Raw genomic sequence first — 13,592 nt, 5'->3', positions numbered from 1 at the left:
AACTGTCTCGATATAGCTTCTATTCAAAATATAATTTCAACTTTCGTAAGGTAATTTAATAATAAAAATAAAATAATAAAGCTTCAACTGAACATATAAACTCTTATTCCGTTCAAGATAACATGCAAAAGGAGATTACATACATTTTTTATTTTTGATAAGAACTACACATCAGCAAAATTTAAACGTTAATTTGAATGTGTATTTACATATTTATAAGATTTTTTCGGAGATACCAAATATATATTATATGGTTATGGTCAATGTCCTCTAAGGGATGGATAACTAAATATGTAAATAAAGTTTGTAAAGAAACGAATATCCTAGCAAATATATCTTTACTTTTTACTTTTATTATATAACAACGAAACAAAAATGGAATACATTTTTAAGAAATTAGTCAGTTTCTATACCAAATAAAAATTATTTATAGATAATGCTGTAAAATTGCGAAGAAGCTACAAATTTGTTAGAGATGGCCAATTTGAATTTAGGCCAATTTCAATACTGCTCTTTTTATCAAAAGTCTTCGAAAAAGTTATTCAAACCCAGATTAATTGCTATTTACGAAACAATAATATGTTATCAGCAAAACAATCCGGCTTCAGACAAAAACACAGCTGTTCCACAGCACTTATAAATGTTATCGAGGATATTAGAGGAGCACTAGATGAAGGCAATATTACATTTTTGATATTATTGGACTTTTCCAAAGCGTTTGATACGGTTGATCATTTGAATCTTTGTAAAAAACTATCACAACTATACAATTTTTCAAAGTCCGCGGTTCAACTTATCTATTCCTATCTAACCGAAAGAAAACAAGCTGTCATGATAAATGGTACATTATCTTATTTTCTTTCAACCTCAAGAGGAGTCCCCCAGGGTTCCATTCTAAGCCCACTCTTGTTTTCGCACAAATATATCTTGATGGTGCTATTGTAGAGTACGTTGAAACCGCAAAAAATCTTGGAATGGTGTTCAACCGGAAGGTCACTTGGGACACCCATATCAACAAAACTGTAGGGAAAGTTTATGGAGTGCTGCGCACGTTGTGGGCCAAACAACATTTTACCCCTTTACAGACACGAATAATGCTTTCTAAAACATTGATAATCCCCAGTTTAACCTATGGCTGTTAAATATACCGTAATTTCGACTATAATAGCAGAAGAAAGTTAAATGTGGCATACAATACAATTGCCGTTCGCAAAATCCATATATGATCTTACCTTTGATAATCTCGTACGTTATAGGACTTTAATTTTACTATTCAGGATTATGCAATCTCATCAACCTTGTTATCTCTATAATAGATTACATATGTCCTCATCAAATAGGTCGCAACAACTTGTTCATCCTCGATTTATAACTTTAACCTCTGAGCGACAGTTCTTTATCAATGCTACTCGGTTATGGAATGGACTACCCCGAAATGTAAAAAGAATCGGTGAGTTAAAAAGGAGTTAGAGGCACATTTGTCCCGAAACTAGATCCTTATACTTTTTTTGTTTGTTTCTTTTCACTCAGAGCAAAAGTGAGGAAATGCAAGGAAAATTAGAGATGAAATGAATTTTCGCACAGATTGTTAAAATTTAATTAAGTAATTTTAAATTAATAATAAAATAAGCTCATGCTATAGTTTGGTCAATTTATAAACTATCTAAGAATATATGTATATCCATGATAAAACTTGTATTAGTTAATAACATAATGTATCTTAAAATGCAAGTATGTAAATAAACAAATGAAATGAAATGAAAAATGGTAGAATTGCCACGAGGGACTGACTACCGCTAAAACTAGTTTAAATTCCAGTTTTAAAGCTATTGCGGAACGATCCAAAAATTCATCTTCTGGAAAAATTGATGAAACGAAAGCTCCGCTGGTAAAAAAAAATTGGGAAAGCATATTGCAACAGACAGTTAACAAAATCGTCAGTTAATTCTTATCATTTAAAAGCTAGCTATATCCGGGAGACCGCCGATTTCTGATGTCAACCTGGCGAACCCCACAGGCGGATCACTCTTGAGAAGCAACAGTGATCATAAATTTGACAGTCGTACAATACCTAGTTCTCAATCATCCGTTTGCAGATCACTTGCTAGTATAATATTAAAGTATATTCACAGCCTTTTTTTAGAGTCCCTATTTTTTACATAATGTTTGAAATTGATTCATGTTTTGGGAAACAAACGATCAATCTCCTTCATTACTCTGCCAAAAGCTTGAATCCCTTTGTCAATATTTGAATTACGCGCAATGTCTGATATTATTTTTATCTTTCTGTGTATGTAAGTTTGTAAGTTTTTATGCATCTATGCGCAAGAGGTTTTTAAAAGGGTTCATGACTGCCTTAAACTCTAGAAATAAAATGTAAATGATACCCAGCACTGGGTTTGAAAAAGTTTGCTTGAATAATTTTCAAGTAGTAATCCATACATGAGAACTTCGTTTTTAGTCTTATAGGACTAATTAAATTACTATGTATTTTTTAACAAAACAAAAGATGAGAAAAATCTCAATTTTTTACCAGCCGGCAAGAAACTCAACCAAATAATCATCCCAAAACAAGTTATAACTTTATGTAGATGATATTGCTTAATTTGTGTCAGTTATGATTATGAAACTTCTCATTTCAATTTAAAAAGAATTTGGTTTTATTACAACAGAACGAAAGTTACATTAATGTCAGTAGTATTAAAATTTCTTCTTTCATAGCAACAATAAGATGAAAATGACACAAAGCCGATAAAATAACTTGTTTTGTTTGTTTCAATGCAACACACGAGTGTTTATTAAGCGATAATTTTTAATGTCAATCAAACTAGAACAATGAACAATGACTGGCAGTTCGATGACCCATAAGCGACCAAACAATTTAATTCGCAGTGGATAATCCAAAAGTGGATAAATGAGATGATATCCTTAATAAAACATATACATTATATTTACATACACATACAAATATTTTAATACAATTATTTGAAATGTATATTGCGAAAAGCTTGTGTACATGTTTGAATCTATAACCATTGAAAAAATTGAATCAATCTCTTCGTATATAAATTGAGCTTTTGAAGAACATTTTCAAATATAATTTGAACACTTAAAAAGAACCAGATAGAATAAGGATTTGTATGCAGGTAGTTGTGTCGACACGTTATTAAAAATGGCAATGGAATCTGAATATCACAGGTTTTTCATAACAGTCGATGATTTTAACTATACTTTTTATATTTTATATTCTAGACTAGAGACACAACAGCTTGAAAACAAATGGTTCTTTTAGTGATATCATATAAGACCGCAGATGTGGTTTTAATATCTTTTTGTTTTTTTTTTTTTTTACTACAATCTTGGTTAATTTCTGCATGCATGTGTCTATATACATTCTATTTATGTTTAAAGTTAAGTTTTATAATTGTGGTTCATTTTATTTTTGAAAAGATTGCCTTGCAGTTATTTTTTTTTTTTTTGTAAATAACCTACAAATTGGTTTTGTTCAATAATGAAAATAGTTACAAACAAATATTTAAAACAAAATTCTTTTAACTTAGGGCTGACTTCACTCAGAGTAAGTAAATCATACAAATGAGTTTGACTTCAGTTAACTCAAGAAATAGGTTTTTAAGTAGAGAATTAATAAGTAAAAGCCCGTGTTAGGTTAGAATAAATTGGCTGTCAGGCGAGAAACTTCATGGGTCCATTGTGATACTAAAAAAGACTAGCGAGTTAAAAACTCACTCGGAACTTCTCACGAATATTTTTACTAGATCATTTATGACTTCTCTCTGCTGAAGTTTTCTTTTATAGGAGAGAGCAGGGCATACAGCTCCTACAGCCGTTTGGCGTATCTGCCTATCAAACAGTGTCCTGTTAAGACACCTATTGTGGAGTCAATTTGCGGTCGGCTTAAATTCAACAAACAATTTAAAATTCGACAAACATTTTTACCATTTCAGTATATACAATATACAAGGCCATTTTTGTTTGGTTGCCAGAGAGGTATTCTCAGTCCATCTAAAATAAGTTTTTCTTAAAGCACCTTTTTTAACAGAAGGTTTACATGAAGCGATAGGAATATCTATGTAGTTCCGTTCTGTGGTCTATTTCACCAAATAAAATTTACAATCACAAATTTGTAGTTGTACTTTTTTTTTTACAAATTTGTAACTTTTTGTATGTATTTGAAAATTGGTTGAAAAGAATTTGTTTATTATATTAATATTTTTGTGAAAAAGTACTTGTAAATTGTAATTTTTAGGATGGTGAAATAGGCTCCTGGTCGTAGAGGAGTCGTTGTCGCTTTTTTTTTCGCGATTTCGATTTGATGGTTGACAGTCTAGGACCGTGATTGATTTTGTAGTCAAGAGATTTACTTGCCTCCTAATCGAGAATATTCGATTATCCGTCTTGGATATCTCATTTGCTTTGAACCAATATAGTGCTGCTTTAATCGTCTAGAATGTTAGTGGGTGCCAATTTGATTGTTGTTATAGATAGCATTGAGACGAATAGCTAAGTTTGCCTTGGATGTCGATGGATGTGAAATTTAGCTGTATATCGCCCGAGGGGGTTACCGTAGTGCTCCGCTTATACACATACTTTCCGAGCTTTGGACTTTGAAAAGATTGCTATATTTTATCGGTCTTATAACCGAGATCGAGATGTTAAGCCAGTGACCAATATTAGGGGAGAAACCCCATTTCACATCAATGAAGATTCTGTGGGTATTTGCCTGAAAGGGCAATTGCCACAATCATCCACGTTGGCCACAACCTTAAACCCATCTCCTTTTAGGTATAATAGCAGTTTGTTGACTGTGACTATTAAATTCTATAGAGAGGTTCCTTTGTTGTCTGCTGTACGTATTTTGAAGTTTCCCAACTCTGAATTTTGATGCTAAACATGATGTTTATTGTGTTTCTTAAGTAGGTCCTCTAATTTAAGATTGACTAAAGCATAGACAGTAAGGAGATGACTTAACGATGCCAGCCTTATCTTAAAAGGTCTTTGTCACGATACCAAAACTGACTAGAATGCAATTAGTTATGAGATTGAGAGATATTTCAATTAAAATACAAGGGAGCTGGTTATCATGTTCGTCGGGAAGGAGATTTAACTTCCGATCGATACATCTTCCTTATTTTGGTGGATCCTGTAATTTCTATGTTCAATTTACTGAATAAGAATTCGTTCTAATGCACGATAACACCCAAAGCGCAGGGAACATCTAAATTCCTTAAGTAATATGGTATTGCCACGATGTATTGTCAGCGCCTAAACCAGATTTAAATCTTATCGAAAATTTATGGGACGAGCTTAAGCGAAGGTTTAAAAGAAGCCAAAAATCTAGCTCAATCGAACTTAAAACGGCATCGGTTGACAATCATTGCCGATTAGGTCAATAGAAAATTAATAGAAAGGTGTAATATGAACTAAGAAGCAATACAAAACACTTAATCCAATAAATTGCATTTGTTTTTTCTTAAATGTGTAAATTTTCCAGATAATATTTGTTTCAATTTAACTCAGTTTTTTTTATAAATGTTCAAACTTTTACGATTGATTCCTAACGTTCTGCAGTAATTGTTAAAGTTTTAAGCTTGATTTGAAATTAATGAATCAAGCTTTTCAATAATACCAATAACTTTAATGCATCTCAACTGCATCGAGAGCAATTAGTCGAACGATTCCATACTTTTGTTTGTATCTAAGTGAAAAATTTCCATTACAAATATGCATGAAAAATATGTCAAGTATCTATCAAAAAGAAATACAAATGCACATAGCTTTGCAAAAACAACATCGCATAAAAGAAAATTCGAAGCTAGTATGTATATTCCAAGAAATCAATACCAAAAATATCTTACTACTACGCATTTTTACAACCACATGATGTGGGTGGACACAAAATCACAATTTCCATCATAAAAATTAAGCTAATTATTAAAATAACTCTTTAGTTAATGAACAACGAAAAGCTTACCCCACCCAAGAAAAAAATAAAATGAAAAAAAAGTTTCAAAAAAAAATAACAAACACCGACACAGAGTACAAAAGAAAAAAAACACACTCCGTTGACGTCACTCTTCCTCTTCCAAATTACCCAAACAAATCTTTTTTAAATTGCACAACAGGCTAAAAAGACAGCACATCTCTATCTCCTTTTTTTAAGGAAGATTTATGTACTGGTATTGAATATAAAAATAGTAGCAATATTAAAAGCGAGAAAAATATGTACATGTACATATTTTGAAAATTAAAATTGGAAAAAATAATAATAATAACTCCCAACTCCCACTAGACAGTTTTTCTAACCCACTTTATCGCTCACAAACTAGATACCTAGGTTATTTTTTTTTTACAGGAATGAGAAGCATAAAAACAACATTACAAACTCTTGACTACAAGTATGTATGTATGTTATAATAATAATAACAACAACAATAAAATAAAATACGATATGGAATAAGAATGAATGCAAATTTTTTTGGATTAGAATATTGAAAAAGTAGGCAAACTCTAAAACGAGCACAAAGGGTGTGTAAAGTGTAGGTATATAGAGACAATAGAAAATTAAAGATTTCGAATATCTATTTAATTCAGGTTAAGGAGTTCTATTCACTTCATCAAATATTCAAGCAAAAAAAGCAATTTTCTTATAACGCCGAGATCATTCTAGCAAAAAAAAATAATACATAAAACGAAAGAATTGAGAATCTAGCGAAAGGAAATAGCCAAACAGTGGAAGAGAGAAAACAAAAGGTAGGAAAGGAATTCAGCAAGTTGGTAGGTATCTATGTACATTAGGGTGGAGCGACAAATTTTTTTGTCGATTTTCGTATTCGAATAGTTTTAAAAACATGCATTATTATGTTATCTATTTCTAAAAAATAAATATTAGCCCTCTACCCCAGTTCATTTTCTTCTTTTCTTCTTTTAAACTCTGCAATTATAAAAGTATAATTCCTAATTTCCTTGAAAAACGATTCTCGAGATATTTGGTAAAGTACATCTTGAGAATACTTCTTAGTAAATTTTTTTTTGATACCAATTTAGAAAAATGGTTAAAGGCGGGTTCGACTTTTTTAGAAACCAAAAAAAGTTTGAGGAAACAAAAATTAATTAAAAACTTAATGATGCATGAAACTTTAAAGACATCAACTTAGACAAAAACAAGACAAAGATCTTAATCGAATCCTCTAAATTCTTCGGGTACTGATAATACTGATGAAAATGATGCCGAGTAATGATAATATTGATGAGCATGATGATCCCCAGCCGAGTACTTCTTCAAAATGCCAAACAATAATTATAGATAGAATTCTATTACATATTCCAGATTTGGTATGAGTTTGTGATCAATACGAAATTTCAGATCGATCAGCAGCAGAAGTCACGAATGCTGTTTTACAGGATATTGGCTTGTTAGAGTTTGTAGGGCCAGAAGACGACAACTTGATTTTCTTTAAACTAATGAATGTATATCGAATATTGAAAGCATTTATTTCGACGAAAGAAAAGACTAAACATTGGTTTATGAAAAACGAGACCAACGATTCTGCAGAACGATCAAAGTCAGGGAGAATATTTCATTACTCACCGAGCCGGGTTCAAACTTCCTATAGAACATGTCAACATATTCTCTGGACAGGGAAAAACAATAGTGGATTTGATTAACTGCTTGCTTATTTATTTATTTATTTAATCCGTTAATAGCCTAACGTTAGAATTTAAAACTATTTATGTACATACAATTTTAATAATAAAATTTTACCTAAAAAATAAATAATAACTATAATATGTTAAAAAAGTTTTCTTTAAATGTTTTGCTTTTGACATTGTCGTTTACAGATGAGATCAAAAAGTAATATTTATTGAAGACTGAAATCAATTGATTTAATGGGCTATTCACACCATAGTTTGTTTTGCTGAAAATCGGACATAAAGGCAATTGTCTTCTTATGCTAGTTTGACTATAGCTGAAATTTAGACGACACAGAGTTGATGGACATATTATTGAACCATTGATTAATTTGACAATAAAACAAAGCTGAATATATTTTCTATGTTGTAAAAGTGAAGGGAGATTTATAAGTAAGAGTCTGTGAGAATAGGGTGGGTGTATGGATCTTTGGGACCATGGAAGAAAACGAAGGCAAAAACGCAAAAACCTCCTCTGTATACCTTCAAGTCTATTTATATGAACAGAATAGTAAGGAGCTTGGGGACAGAAAACTGGAATTAACTAATTTATCCTTGGTTTGTTGCGATGGTACAGCTACAAATACCAGTGATCAGGATTTGGAAGACATTCTACAAAACAGATCTCCAATTGACATGTCATTTCCACACTGCCCTTGTCACACTCAAGCTGTTAAGCGCTGTGTGAAGATGGTGATTGAAGCTTCTGATTGAAGCTTCAAACACATTAGAAGGTTAAAAAAACAAAGACGGGCTTTTAAGATCAAAAATTCATTCGCGAAGCATTTTGCCGTTTTTCCAGAAAAAAAAAATTTTTAAACATTAAAAATAAATGCTAACTTTTTGTTATTTTTTTATAAATTTTGTGATTTTATATCAGTAAGTTTGTATGTTTTTTGTCTGAATCAATTAAATAATATTATAATTCTTGTGTTTTTTACTTTGTAAATGAATTAATATAACGCTATATACAACATGTGAAGAAATCAAGTAATCAAAATCTAACGAAATAAAAAAACACTTTTTTCAAAAAATTCAAAACTTTGAGCTAAGTTACTTATCAAAACGCAACAAAATGGATGTATTCGAAATTCATACAACTTTTACTTGTTCTCCATACAATTTTGCTCCACCCTAATGTACATATATCCATCCATCTACCTATAATGAAAGCAACAAACGAAAAATAAAAAAAAAAAAAAACTGTAATTTGAAGACCATGAGCGTTGCTTGTACGTTTCATCGTCGTTTCCAAAGCGCAAACAGGTCATCAAACTATATTATGACGTCGTCGTCGTCTTCGTCGGTCGGCCGCAACAAAACAATCCACACCGGGAATAGAAGAAATATATAAATTTTGCCAACAAAAATGCCGGCAATAAATAATGAAATAGGGGGAGGTGGTAAAGAGGTTGGATAGAAATTGGAAGGCTCCACTTCGGTGCTCTTCAAGATAGAATTCATTCGAATTCACACAAAACAAGCAGAGTAAAGCTGTAAGTTTTGTTTTGTGTAACTAGAAAGTTCATATATATATCGAAGAAATACCTTACAATTTTTTCTGTATAGATGGTTACATACATTTTTATAAATGTGCGTCTTTGCAAAAGTATATTGTGTGCTTTTGCTTTTCATCAAATATAATTATAATAATGCTAAGACAAACCCTAAATAACAAAATGTTTAAGAAACATTGGCCACGGAGGCATTCCCAGCTTATAAAATAGCCATTTTTTTTTTATTAAAAACAAAACAACCAAATCCCATCATAAAAACTAGGGCGCGCCACGTTTAAAATCCCATTTTTTATTTCCCACGACAGACATTGTTATAAAACAATAATAATTTTTAAATTTTTATTAGAAAAATAGGTAACTCATTGAATTTACCTTGTTTTTCGTGGAAAACCTTATCCAAGGAAATTTTAATGGAACATTCAATTTTTTATTTCTTTAAATTCTTGACAGCACGAACCGTGACAGAATCTGAAACTGACAGCAGCAGGCAACAGCAGCAACAAAAAAGACGACAGCGACAGCTCGCTCACAAAAGTCACAACTATTTCGCCGCACAATGATGATGGTGTTTTTTTTATTTTTTTTCTGAATTCGCTTTGTTTTTTTTTATATATTATATAGAAAATAAAATTTATTTCCTTTTTCGATCAACTTTTTTATATTTTCTGTTTTTCCCCGGAAGTTTTCTTGTTTTTTTTTTTCGATTTGACTAAAGGTATTTTTTTTTTGCTCTGTTATACGAATGGAAAAAGCTAGCTAATCACTAAAAAAGAAGACGAGTTGCGCCGTCCCCAACGAACAAGCAAACCAGCCAAAAAAAAAAAAACCAGCTGATTGGGCTGAAATCAATTTTAATATACAAATATATGAGAGCTAAACAAGAAATTTATTTTTTTGTCAAAAATGATTTAGAAAAAAAAATAAAATAAATCAGGAAGAGAGAGCGAAAAGAATGTCATCTCTGCCCCCGCATTGATAGAGTCTTTGCTGCTCAGTGCTCAGTGCTAAATTAAGTGCTTCGCTTCCTTTATTTTAGAATCGCGTAGCAGTCAGCAGAGCAACCAACAACTTTATCGCAGATGGAACAAGAGGAGGTGGGGTAGAAGAAGCTAGCAGAAAAGAATTTTCCGCTCTTCCATATTAATTCTATTCTTTTGCAATACAAATTTTGACCATTTTCGAGACCAATTAAAAATACTTTTTTGAACAAGACAACCAAAAAAAGATTCTCGTTTTCTTTTTTAATGAATAACTATAAAATCAAAAAACTAGCTACTTAAAACATTTTACACATTTTTAATTTCAACAACTTGCAACACGTTTTTTTTTTTCTTTTTTCTTTCTTTGCAATCACAAGGGTCTTGACTTGACGAGAAAAAAATATTTTTCATTCATTAAGTTGTAGAAAAAAAAAAGAAAAATAATAAATCTCTGAAAGGAAATTCATTTCATTTTATAAATAACAAAAAATTTATGATTTATTTTACCTCGAATTTATCTTTCGTAAAAAATTATAATTAATAAATTTTCAACAACACTTTTTTTTTTGGATAAATTTTGCACATTCGAATGGCGTTTTTGTGTCGTTCGACTCGACGACGACGTGGAGAAACTTTTTTTTTTTTTCTTTCTTATATTTTTCTTCTATCGACTGCGAATTGAAAAATGTTAAATTTCATGGGGGAAAAATTACGTTTTTCTGCAGGTTTTTTTTTTTGTTTATTTTAAATTAGCAAGTTTATGGAGGTTCGTTGGTGGTGTTTTAATTGTTATAAATTAGTTTTTATAAAAGTTTTTATGATATTAAGGTTGCGCGCAAATGGCTACGCTCTTGCACACACAAAAAAAATGGGGAAGAAAAAAGTGTTCTTTTCTTCACATAAAATTACAATAAAAAAAAAAAGTGACTTTTCTTTTTTTTTTTTTGTTGGCTGGGAGCTGGGCCCATATATATAAATTATTGTTGTTCGTTGTCGTGTTGTCTTTCACTTGGGTTTGGTTTTTGTTGTTGTTGTTGTTCATTTTTGGTGTTATCTTTTTCACTCGTTTCGTTGAGTTGTCGGCATTTTGTGTATACTGCGGCCATATGGTAAAATTCGAAATTAGAAAATTTGAATGTAGTAGATTTTATTTTCGAAATTTAAGTGTCAAATTTTGTGAAAAATTAAAGTTTACACTTTTAACATCCGGTTCACAGCAGATGAAGCAATTCAAGTTTTGTGAAAAGATTTGTATGAATTTTCTTTTCTATTAGAGGTGGTTTAGTTTACATGTGAGTAGAAATGTATTACAACAAATACACATTCGTATCTCCTTGAAGCCCTGTTCAATTGGAGTTGATTTGTAGTTTACTCGTGAGTAGAAATCTAATACAACAACTACACATTCCTATATCGTCGAGTAGAACATAGAGGAAGGAATACCTCATAGAGGAAGGAATACCTCATAGAGGAAGGAATACCTAGAGAGCCGACTCGTACCCCCCTTACCTAAAACACCCGCAAATTTAATTTCAGATAATCTCTCTTATTTTTCTCTTGTTTTCCTATCTGTGAATACGTGTGAAAAGTACAATTCGTTTAATACCTTCCTTTCACCAGTAGATGTCCTCACAAATTTTGAATTTAAACATGATTTTGGTTTGTACATGAACTTGAATAGCTCAAATAGCTCACTCCAGACACCCACCTTTCAATAAATATGTACAGAAATAAAAAAAAAAGGTTCGTGTTTTGAATTTATTATATTATTTTTTTATGAATTTATTTCCTACTGAGCACTTAAATTGTTTTTAATTGTTTTGAGCTCAACTCCACAGTTGAATGTGTTGGTGCCATTTAAAATGCACGGGAAAACTACCACATATAAGCACTGTGGAGTTTTCCCTCTCATTGCAGCTTGTAGGGTGGAAGAGAAAAACCAACCGAAGTCGCGTCTCTAGGTATTCCTTCCTCTATGGAATACCTAGAGAGCCGACTCGTACCCCCCTTACCTAAAACACCCGCAAATTTAATTTCAGATAATCTCTCTTATTTTTCTCTTGTTTTCCTATCTGTGAATACGTGTGAAAAGTACAATTCGTTTAATACCTTCCTTTCACCAGTAGATGTCCTCACAAATTTTGAATTTAAACATGATTTTGGTTTGTACATGAACTTGAATAGCTCAAATAGCTCACTCCAGACACCCACCTTTCAATAAATATGTACAGAAATAAAAAAAAAAGGCTCGTGTTTTGAATTTATTATATTATTTTTTTATGAATTTATTTCCTACTGAGCACTTAAATTGTTTTTAATTGTTTTGAGCTCAACTCCACAGTTGAATGTGTTGGTGCCATTTAAAATGCACGGGAAAACTACCACATATAAGCACTGTGGAGTTTTTCCTCTCATTGCAGCTTGTAGGGTGGAAGAGAAAAACCAACCGAAGTCGCGTCTCTAGGTATTCCTTCCTCTATGGAATACCTAGAGAGCCGACTCGTACCCCCCTTACCTAAAACACCCGCAAATTTAATTTCAGATAATCTCTCTTATTTTTCTCTTGTTTTCCTATCTGTGAATACGTGTGAAAAGTACAACATTGTATATATATTGTTATAGTACTCTCATGAAGTAGAATTTTCTGTTTTGCGTCACCACCGCTGGGATCGCTAGTTTATTTTATGTTTGAACCTTATGCAGAAAATTTAAGTGCAGATCTACCAAAAGATGTCGCTAAAGTATTTTCATGGATTGATAGTACTATAGAACTATATATACAATGAGTACAATTCGTTTAATACCATCCTTTCACCAGTAGATGTCCTCACAAATTTTGAATTTAAACATGATTTTGGTTTGTACATGAACTTGAATAGCTCAAATAGCTCACTCCAGACACCCACCTTTCAATAAATATGTACAGAAATAAAAAAAAAAGGTTCGTGTTTTGAATTTATTATATTATTTTTTTATGAATTTATTTCCTACTTGTTTTTAATTGTTTTGAGCTCAACTCCACGTCCACAGTTGAATGTGTTGGTGCCATTTAAAATGCACGGGAAAACTACCACATATAAGCACTGTGGAGTTTTTCCTCTCATTGCAGCTTGTAGGGTGGAAGAGAAAAACCAACCGAAGTCGCGTCTCTAGGTATTTGCTCGTTACAAAAATGGTCATATCTGTATGCCAGAAAGTGTACTATACATACTGTAATGTTTTATTCCGGGTTCACAATAAAACTTATTTCGTTTATTTTAACTTCCACTTATCTTTCCGTTCAAATAAGAACACACTTTATTTCAAATCAATTTACTTTTATTATTCGCTCAAACAAACACACTTTTCAATCACTTTATTTACTACTAACAATTTCCAACACTTT

General features: G+C 31.6%; 1 protein-coding gene across 4 annotated transcripts in view; it reads right to left on the bottom strand.

Annotated features, from left to right (window-relative positions):
• LOC129914720 (guanine nucleotide-binding protein subunit alpha homolog) overlaps positions 1–11,240 on the bottom strand; it is a 52,339-nt gene extending 41,099 nt beyond the window's left edge. The window contains exons 1-2 of one of the 4 annotated variants that reach the window (XM_055994069.1): positions 10,715–11,240; positions 9,600–10,066 (exon numbers count right to left, since the gene is read on the bottom strand). The gene's annotated coding sequence lies outside the window, so the exon portion shown is untranslated. The remainder of the gene's footprint in view (positions 1–9,599; positions 10,067–10,714) is intronic. The other 3 variants (XM_055994067.1, XM_055994070.1, XM_055994068.1) reach the window with 3 other exon arrangements.
• Between the last annotated feature and the right edge of the window lie 2,352 nt (positions 11,241–13,592).

This window comes from Episyrphus balteatus, chromosome 3 (genome assembly GCF_945859705.1).
Source record: "Episyrphus balteatus chromosome 3, idEpiBalt1.1, whole genome shotgun sequence".
NCBI lineage: Eukaryota > Metazoa > Arthropoda > Insecta > Diptera > Syrphidae > Episyrphus > Episyrphus balteatus.
This window is presented reverse-complemented; position numbering and strand designations above follow the sequence as displayed.